The following is an 11543-nucleotide window of genomic DNA, read 5'->3' on the forward strand; positions in this document are numbered from 1 at the left end:
ACTAGGAACTGGAAAGAAGTCATAGAACCTTCAACGAATATGTAAGATCATACATATCCGTTGACAAAAGCGATTGGGATGAATGGCTCAAGTATTTCACTTATTGTTTTAATACTACGCCATCTACGGTACATGACTACTGCCCTTATGAGTTAGTTTTTGGTAAGCTTCCTAATGGGTTTCAACAATTTAATGAGATTCAATCAATAGCTCCTGTATATAATGTAGAAGATTATGCTAAGGAAGTTAGATATAGATTAGAAGTGGCACATAAGAGGGCCCGAGAACTAATTGATAGGTATAAGTTAAAACAGAAATTAAATTATGATAAGACATTGTTAGATAAATTAGATCCACAATATAAAGGACCTTTTGAAATGAAAAATATAGATTTAAGAAATAATGTAACAATAATAGATAAGAAAAATAACAAAGAGCAAATAGTTCATAAGAATAGACTTAAGATTTTTAACAATGAATAGAATTAAAATTTTCCATTATAAAGTCTACGTAGACATATTTTAAATTACTTATAAGATATATATTTTGTAATAAAATTTAATATTAAGGTTATTGTAATCATTTGTTAAAGAATGTCCATACACTTAAAAACTGTATGAACATTCTTCCGTAAAAGGGAGGTGTAGCATAAACCATATGTCAACTATACCGACAGAATATTGAAATGCAAAAGATTAATATCATATTACAGAAACGACAAAACAGTAAACACTTTGTGTGTTGTTCTGTCCAACTGCTACATTCTCCACTTTAGGTTAAAATGCAATGTAAGCATTAATTTAGTATATAATCAATAAAATTTTAATAAATGGACACACTTTGCATTACCAACTCTGAGCTGTAATTTAGCTCGAGCAAAGTGGTATAAAAATAAAACAACTTTTGATATTCTTCTCTTATAAAATGACAAATGACCAAATGAAAACCAGATATAGCACACAACGTAATAAGGGTTTGTCATCCAATTTAAGGAATCACTGCAAAGGACCACATAGGGTAGTTAAGAAATTGGACGACATGGTTTATAGATACGGAAATGTGGAAGACAGATATCGGGAATTAAGGTTGAACATCTGAAACGACTAGCTGCCTATGGGAGAAGTGAATCTATGCCTATTCGGGACGAACAGGCTTAAGCCGGGGGCAGTGTTACGAAATTGTACTTGAATTCAAATATAACGATTTTAACGGCTGATTTTAAAGTAGCATAATGCTTTCAAATAGCAGTGCTGTAATAGCAAACTGTAACATATCTGTGGGCTGTTTGCTGCGACCGTATATTCGAATTCGAATATTCAGTTAAAGAACATTGTAGAAAGTACACCACAGATGGCGTATGTATTAGAAAGCTCTAGACAGTTAAAGAGCAATCTAGAGTGCAGATGGCAGTGTTATAAATAGTGGCAGATGTTGCAGTCGTTAGTGAGTTTATCAGAGACGCTTTTCGAATAAACATCAACTGAGTGCTGTGTTTTTCAAGTGAATTCGTGTACATTATAAAGTATGTGTATTTCTGCGATTTTATAAACGTGTATAAAAAAACATTGAGTGGCTATTTAATTCTGTTGTTGTACATTTTAAATAAATAAAGAGTTGTTACAATTTTCAAACTACTAAACGACTTTTATTTGCAATCAAAAGTATCCGGTTTATTTAAAGGCAATAAACAAACGTTTTCAAAAGGTGAAAACGTAACAATATATAAACATAATTAACAACCAGTATACTATTAATCTATATATGTATATAAATATTAAATGTTCCATGTACACGCAGAGAAAAAATATAGTTGGGCATGGTTACTGTAACCATTTCAATATTTTTACAAGTTTTTTAACTATATTATAGTCACAGTAACCATTTACATGATTGTGGTAACCATAATATGGTTAACTTACGATTCACATGATTGTCTCAACCATATATATGGTTACAGTAAACATATATATGTTTGTGACAACCATTTATATGATGAAGGACTTATCATATTATGGTGCTCTCGGCTTAAGGCTTATCATAATCTGAGAACAACATATTGTGATAAAATTATTCATCATAAATATGGTTGCCACAAACATATATATGTTTACTGTAACCATATATATGGTTGAGACAATCGTGTGAATCGTAAGTTAACCATATTATGGTTACCACAATCATGTAAATGGTTACTGTGACTATAATATAGTTAAAAAACTTGTAACACTATATAAATGGTTACAGTAACCATGACCAAATATATTTTTTCTCTGCGTGTATGTAATGTCATCACGAGAGAACGGCTGGAGCGATTTGGCTGATTTTTTTTTATTCGATTCGAAATTTTCAGGATTAAAAAATTAGGCTAAAACCGGCTTTTTTGTATGCAGTACAAATTTAGATATTTTATTTGCAAATAAATAAGAACAGGCAGGGTTGGAGAAACTTGACAAACTAATATTAGTAAATGCTACCGGGCAAAGCCGTGGCGGTCAACTAGTATTTTAATAAATATTGATATTATTTTCTTTTTCGAAATTTTACTTTTTGTAATTGAAATTAATGATCAAGCACGAGCTCAGTTTAATATATGTAAATGTTTATCCAATATTTCCTTTTCCAAATTTCCATAATGGTCACAAATCCTCTCCAGATTTATTTTTTAAAATTTATTGCAATCCCAAGATTATTTCAGATATCCCACTACTACTGCACAGAGGCTTAGAAACTTTTTTTTGGAAATAATTCGGTATCTTGGGAACTATTGGAGATATTGTACGAAGTTTCACATGGTTTGAGCTGAGGTGTTTTTTAGTTGATTTGCGTTTGTTCAGCTTCCTAATGGGGGTCAGTGCATAGCCCATCAAAGTTGGTCACCTCGGGTCTCAATTTTTTTTTTAAAAATATAAATAGTCCTTGAGAAGAACTACAAAAAATACGCTTACAAGTGTAGGTTATCTCTATTAGTTAAAGAGATATTCAGGGGCCTATTTCACTAAGCTACAAGTTCACAATTACAAGTGTTTTTGCTTGTAAAATTGTAAACTTGTGAATAATTGTGTTTCATTAAAATAAAATTACAAGTTTGTAGCTACAAGTGAATTTTACAAGTCACAAGTCTACAAGTCATACTTCTACAAGTGGTTTTGTTTCACTAATCTAAATTTGCACTTATACACTTGTAGAATTGTAGAAAAAAAGCTTAGGGTCGACGGAGACCCTCTGAAAAATTTTTAAAAGTTACAAGTGAATTATAAATTGAAATAAAATTTGATTTTTAACTATTTTTTAATAAAAATTAGTTAAAATAGACACAAAATCCAAACATTTTAATATTAATTAGCATTTGGTTACCTTAATATAGAAAGGCTCCTAAATCGTTTTTTTTAAGTCGAAATTTTTTTGCTAAATATGATATATAAGTGGACTATTTATCGAAATAATCGAAAATCTGGGCTTATAAAAAACACAAGTTAGGGCCTTTCTATATTAAAGTAAGTATTTATTTTGTTTATTTTTAAATAGGTTTCATATATACAGAAGTTATGCCAATTAATTTTAAGGCGATTGATGTAGGGTACCATATGGTCGGCTTCAACGACTATACTTTCTTACTTGTTTTTTTTTGCTTTTAGGAATAGCCACTTTGGAAATCTAAACATATAAGACAATTCTAAATTAGTACCCAAAATTGCAAAAGTATTTATTTGTATCAGTCCCCGCACATTTTCCTATAGATTGGGTATAAACAAGTAAGAGAGCTAAATTCGGCTATGCCGAATCTTATATACCCTTCACCAAATTATACTTCAAAATACAAATTTGAAATATTTTTAAGTAAACAAAATTTGTTTTTTTTTAATTTTTTTGGAAAAAAATATTTTTCGATTTTTTTTTTTAAATTTTAAAACTTTTTTGTTTTTTAAATTTAAAAAAAAATTTTTAGTTTTTTAATTTTTTTTTTTTGGTTAAAAGATATTTTTTATATAAGAAATATTATTGAAATATGTTATATTGCGATTTTTTTTAGGATATTTTAGCATTTTGAGTAATAATAAATAAGAATTGTTAAATTAAGATCACAATATATATTGTTACGAAATTGTACTTGAATTCAAATATAACGATTTTAACGGCTGATTTAAAAGTAGCATAATGCTTTCAAGTAACAGTGCTGTAAAACTGTAACATATCTGTGGGCATTGTTAAATAAAAGCTTTCAGTTGATTTGATTGTAAGTTGGCAACGCTGTATTCGAGTTCGAATAATCAGTTAAAGAACATTGTAGAAAGTACACCACAGATGGCGTATGATCTAGAATATTCGAACTTTGACAGTTAAAGAGCTTTCTAGATGGTAATACAGTGTTATAAATAGTGGCAGAGGTTGCAGTCGTTAGTGAGTTTATCAGATACGCTTTTCGAATAAACATCATCTAAGTGCCTTAAAGTGTGTTGTGTTTTCAAAGTAAATTCGTGTACATTATAAATTGTGTCTGTAAATTCTGAGAATTTATAAACGTGTATAAAAAATATTGAGTGGCTATTTAATTCTGTTGTTGTTGTACATTTTAAAGAAATAAAGAGTTGTTACAATTTTTAAACTACTAAACGGCTTTTATTTGCAATCAAAAGTATCCGGTTTATTTAAAGGAAATAAACCAGCGTTTTGAAAAGATTAAAACGTAACAATATGTACAAGGACTTGTAATTGTAGAAATTGTAGTTTACAAGTGCAAAAAGCTACAAGTATTGTGAAAATTTTAATGAAACACAATTCATCAGCACTTGTAAGAATTAGACTTGTAATTGTAACTTGTAAACTTGTAGACTTGTAGTTTAGTGAAATAGGCCCCAGAATGTGATAAATTTTTGATTTTTTTAAATGCAAAAATGATAGAATCTAAAATTCATATTTGTTTTGCAATCCCAGTAATGCAAAAACACAATGAAATATTTTAAAAACGTCTTGATAAACTAAAAACGTTAAAACATATGACAATGCTTAAAATATTATTTGCAAATAGTATCGTTAATCAGGAATTGTTTTAGTGAGTTAGCTATTCGCAAATAAAAAATTAATTCACTGTTTATGCGGCAAATTTTTCTAAATGTGCGTATAAACGTAGTAAAAATGTTTTGAAAAAAGTAACCAAAATGGAAAATAAATACACATCTACACATCATGAAAAAATAACCAATTTTGGTTATAAATAACCAAAACGGCAACACTGATCATATACTACATTTATACACACGGCTTATTAGCAAATAAAAATATTGCAATTAGAAAAATTTGCCGCATAAACAGTGAATTAATTTTTTATTTGCGAATAGCTAACTCACGAAAACAATTCCTGATTAACGACACTATTTGCAAATAAGATTTTAAGCATTGCCATATGTTTTAACGTTTTTAGTTTATTATGATGTTTTTTAGCTATTTCATTGCATTTTTGCATTCATTTTATTGCAAGACAAACAAGAAATTTAGATTCTTTAACTTTTGCATTTAAAAAAAATAAAAAATTTATGAAATTTTTACCAATAACAGGTACCAAATTATTAAAGTTTACCATCCGGCATCTAATAAAAACAAGAATTTTTCGTAACCAAAGTGACTTATAAACAGTGAGTTAGTTGATTGCAAATCATTTTTATTTGCGAATAGGCTACGTATAAAAATTTCAACTTAAAAAAACACGAGTTAGGGCCTTTCTATATTAAGGTAACCAAATGCTAATTAATATTAATATTTTTGGATTTTGTGTTTATTTTAACTAATTTTTATTAAAAAATAGTTAAAAATCAAATTTTATTTAAATTTAAAATTCACTTGTAACTTGTACAAATTTTTCTGAGAGTCTCTGTCGACCCTAAGCATTTTTTCTACAATTCTACAAGTTTGCAAGTGCAAATTTAGTTTTGTGAAACTAAAGGGCCCAGGGGCCTATTTCACTAAGCTACAAGTTCACAATTACAAGTGTTTTTGACTGTAAAATTACGAACTTGTGAATAATTGTGTTTCATCAAAATACAATTACAAGTTTGTAGCTACAAGTAAATTTTACAAGTCACAAGTCATACTTCTACAAGTGGTTTTGTTTCACTAAACTAAATTTGCACTTGTAAACTTGTAGAATTGTAGAAAAAAGCTTAGGGTCGACGGAGACCCTCAGACAATTTTTTACAAGTTACAAGTGAATTATAAATTGAAATAAAATTTGATTTTTAACTATTTTTTAATAAAAATTAGTTAAAATAAACACAAAATCCAAAAATTTTAATATTAATTAGCATTTGGTTACCTTAATATAGAATTGTAAAAAAATAATCGAAAATCTGAGCTTATAAAAAACACGAGTTAGTACCCTTTATATATTAAAGTAACGATTTATTTATTTTTAAATAGGTTTCATATATACAGAAGTTATGCCACCTAATTTTAAGGCGATTGATGTAGGGTATCATATGGTCGGGCTTCAACGACTATACTTTCTTATTTTTTTTTTGCATTTGGGAATAGCCACTTTGGAAATCTAAACATATATAGACAATTCTAAATTAGTACGCAAATTTGCAAAAATATTTATTTTTATCAGTCCCCGCACATTTTCCGATAGATTGGGTATAAACAAGTAAGAGAGCTGTGGCTGTGCCGAATCTTATATACCCTTCACCAAATTATACTTCAAAAAACAAATTTTAAATATTTTTAAGTAAACAAAATTTTTTGTTTTTTTTTTAATTTTTTGTAAAAAAATATTTTTTGAATTTTTTTTTTTAAATTTTAAAATTTTTTTGTTTTTTTTTTGAATTTTTAAAAAAAATTTTGGTTTTTAAATTTTTTTTTTTTGGTGAAAAAAAAAATTGTGTTAAAAAATATTTTTTATATAAGAAATATTATTGAAATATGTTATATAGCGTTTTTATAGGATATTTCAGCATTTTGAGCAATAATAAGAAATAAGAATTGTAAAATTAATATCACAATATATAGGTACTACCCATACTTCTGTATGGGCTCTATCGCACTTAAAATTCAGTTGATGAACAAAATTCAAGTATTTGTCTTAAATTGGTGGCCACCACTGTATATATATAAAAATGGATGTTTGTATGTGGGTATGTATGTATGTTTCGAATGAATTCAAAAACGGCTGGACCGATTTTAATGAAATTTTCAGGTAATCTTCAGAAGGTGTAATTTTGGCATCAAAAAATATAAGCTCGATGACCAAATACAATTGAAAGTGCCTGACGAAACAATAAAATACAAATCGATTGACACAGTAATGAACGAAGAACAAGTCGTCAATTATCCTACTGAATTTATTAACATTGCAGGTTGGATTACCTACTTTTTCCAAAACAGATGTTTTCTAAAGGCCAGCAACGCGGACCGGGTTCAGCTAGTTCTAAATAAAATAAAAGAAACTTGCTAACAGTTATCTCCCCCTATAAAAAGTTATACGCATCCAAATTTGGAACTTGTAAAATGGGCCGTATTTTTTACGTTTTTTTCCCAAAAACAAGCCATATATTTTTTCTTTTGTAAAAAAAAAATTTCTTCGAGACTATATAGAATTTTTATATGATCCGGAAAGATAACTTAATAACGCATTATATGAAAAAACGTACAAATACATATTTTATTTAGAATTTTATCGCGAATATAGCTGATATTTTAAAAATAAATTTCGACCCTCCGTAGGCCCGCCATATCTAATAAACCATAAAAAGATCGAGCAAAATTAAAAAAAAATAAATCAATAAACCTGAATATCTTCAACTAATTGAGATAACCTACACTTGTAAGCGTATTTGTTTAGATCTTCTCAATGACTATTTATATTTAAAATTTCAGCTCATTCGGATAATAAATAGATTTTTGGCGGTTTTTTTAAAAAAATTGAGACCCGAGGTGAACAACTTTCAGGGGCTACGCACTGACCCCCATTAGGAAGCTAAACAAGCGCAAATCAACTCAAAAACACCTCAGCTCAAACCATGTGAAATATCGTAACAATATCTCCAATAGTTCCTAAGACACCGAATTATTTCAAAAAAAAAAGTTTCTAAACCACTGTGTACTGTTACATTCAGTGACCCTTGGACTACCATTTCTATATTTTTTCAAAAAAGTAAAATTTATTGGAATCCTTATTTATTTATTAGAATCCTGATATTAAGATGAGTTCAAATATCCATATATTATTTGAAATCGATATTTTTTTTAATTTTTGTTCTTATTCTGAAATTATTTCATCTTTATAAAAAAATAAGAAAAATAAATTTTACAAAAAATTTAAACAAACTGGTTCTCATCTTTTTTACCTCAAGTACTCCGTTTGTCGAGCTGAGTACACTCTGCTCAGTAAATCGTGTTACAATAATTATATAAACAAAGTTAAATACAATTTTAAACGTAATCCTAAATCGTTTTTCAAATTTGTCAACTCCAAAAGAAAATCAACTGGCTTCCCCTCATCTATGAAGTTTAACCAAAATGAATCTAGTGATGATGCAGTTATAAGCAATCTATTTGCGGATTTTTTCTCAACAACTTATTCAAATGCAACTTATAATGATTCTGCTGACTACCCATATACGATATCTTCAAATCAATCAGTATCTATACACTTTATCGATGTTTGTAATATAACCATGGAATTAAAGAAACTAACATTTTCGCATAATTTTGGTCCTGATAAAATCCCCAGCAGTATTTTAATCAATTGTGCTGACAATATTGCTATCCCTCTTACGTATTTATTTAACAAATCAATAAAGAGTTGTAATTTTCCTAACGTCTGGAAGGATTCTTTTATTGTTCCATTATTTAAATCAGGAAATAAGTCTGATATTAAAAACTACCGAGGTATTGCTAAATTAAGTATAATACCCAAATTATTCGAGAAAATCATAACTGAACAATTATGCTATCAAGTCTCAACTTTAATATCTCCTTATCAACATGGCTTTCAGAAAGGATGCTCAACTACAACATCCGAAATTTATCACGGATTTCTTCAACATCAGCAAATAGATGTGATATATACAGACTTCAGCAAAGCTTTTGACAAAGTCAATCATATGCTTTTGAGAAAGAAACTTTGTTTATTGGGGTTTTCCGACAGTACATTACAGTGGATTTTCTCGTATTTAACAAATAGAATACAAGCTGTACTTTTTAAGAATATTCGTTCTAAAAATATAAAGGTATCATCTGGTGTACCACAGGGCAGTCATCTCGGTCCTCTTCTTTTCTCACTGTTTATAAAGTTATTCGTGGTTCCAATGTCTTAATGTATGCAGACGACGTTAAAATATTTTTAAGCTATCGTCAAGTTCTTGATCAGCAACTTCTTCAAGATGATTTAAATTCGTTTTATTCATGGTGTAAAGAAAATCATATGGAATTAAACCTAAAAAAGTGCAAATATATGCGATTTGTTAGAAAGAATCCAATACCGGCACACTATGTTTTTGAACTACATCAGCTTGAAATGGTCGATAAATTTTTAGATCTGGGAATTTTACTGGATTCCAAGCTAAATTTTATTTCACATATAACAATGACAGCAAATAAAGCCAGAGGTGTACTAGGATTTATGAAACGTTGGGCTAGGGAGTTCAATGACCCTTATGCCACTAAATCTCTATACACATCCCTGGTAAGACCTATCCTGGAATACGGATCCGTAATATGGGACCCTATATATAAAAAGCATTCTGACGCTATTGAATCTGTACAAAAACAGTTCCTACTCTTTTGTCTTCGTGGATTAAATTTCAACCCAATAAATCTACCTTCATATTCTGCAAGATTGGCTTTAATTAAACTTCCAACCCTGAGGAGCCGAAGATCAATGTTAAACATTTCATTTATTTGCAACATAATCAATGGTAGTGTAAGTTCCGGTTTTTTAATCCAAAATATCTCATTTAATGTGCCTCAACGACCATCACGTCATTTTGTTCCATTATCAGTGAAATTTATTAGAGCGAACTTTGCCAATGCTGATCCAATAAGGAGAATGTGTATGGAATTTAATAAATTTTACATGTTAATTGATTTTTCATTAAGTAACAATATAATTAAAAACAACATTATTGCTTATTTGAATTCATAATTTTTATAATAAGTTTTTTTAATTACATTTATACAAATAATTGTTAATTGCCTGTAAGGATAATTTTCCATAGGCTAATAAATAATAAATAAATAAATATATAAAAGAGTAACGTTACTGACTGATTCATCATCGCACAGCCCAAACGACTAAAGCTAGAATCATGAAATTTTAACTGTGGGTTCGTCCCTCCCCAAAACGATCCACTAAGAAGGGATTTTTGGAAATTCGAACGTTTAGGGGGTAAAAACGGGTAAATTAGGTAATCTTATATCTTCAAAACTAATAAAGATACAAACAAACTTAAAATTGCATGTTACTCCATTTAAAAAATAAGCGGACAGGTGTTTCGTACTTTTTCGAAATTCTAACCTTTTAGGGGAGAAAACAGGTAAAAACTGTATTATGGTACTTTTTTGGCACACTATGTACTTTTTAAACCAATTAACATATGGTGTTTTCTTTTCTGGCATAAATGCTGCATTTATTCTGCCTTTAACCCTTCTTTGTGTTCTTTTCTGAAAAAATGTAGTTTGGTCGTGTTCTTTTCTAATAATGTTACCCTAAAACCCTGAATATATGCAACATGTTTCACCCTCAATTTTATCAAAGGGTTAGAAATGCAGCACTTTTTTTGTAAGCAAAAAGTATAGTTTTTTAATATTTAGTAGCTACATAAAAGAAAATTGCATAAATGGTAATGATTTTGTTCTATTGTGATCGTTAAAAATGCAACACATTATGAGGGTATGGGTAACATTTAATAAAAGGTACACAATATATAGGCAACATTTTGTGCCAGAAAAGAAAACTCCAATAGAAACAAAATTTAAATCGTATTCTTCACTTATCAAAAAGTAAAAAATACAAGTTTGGTACTTTTTGGAAATTCGAACTCTTAAGGGATAACAATTGTGTTTATTTTTGGTACTTTTTCATAAAATATGTTTTTCTATAATTTGTCACGATACAGAAATTTATTTGAATAAAATTTTACCATCGCAATGGTAAAGGTTTATATTGGGCCAAAACCGGGTAAACAGTTTGGTACTTTTTAAAACATATTTTTTCTTGGGCACATTAACACAGATTTTAATCGTTTGAAACATGTCTGTATCATAAACAATTGGAACATTTTAAATTTCAAACTTGAGGGGTGTTCAAGGAGGAAAAGGGAAATTGGTACTTTTCTCCTAATGGTACTTTTTTAATATTTTAAATTATTTCACTTATCGACATTAAAGTTAGCTGATATGCATCTGAGTGAAGTTAGTGTTAGGAATAGGGGATAATATTTAGGTACCAAAATGTGAGAACTGAACTATAGGTACTTTTTTTATTCTTCTAATGGTACTTTTTGATTTTCTATAACAATGGACTTAGAAACATGAAATTAAGCATATATGGT

Source organism: Calliphora vicina, chromosome 2 (assembly GCF_958450345.1).
Source record: "Calliphora vicina chromosome 2, idCalVici1.1, whole genome shotgun sequence".
NCBI lineage: Eukaryota > Metazoa > Arthropoda > Insecta > Diptera > Calliphoridae > Calliphora > Calliphora vicina.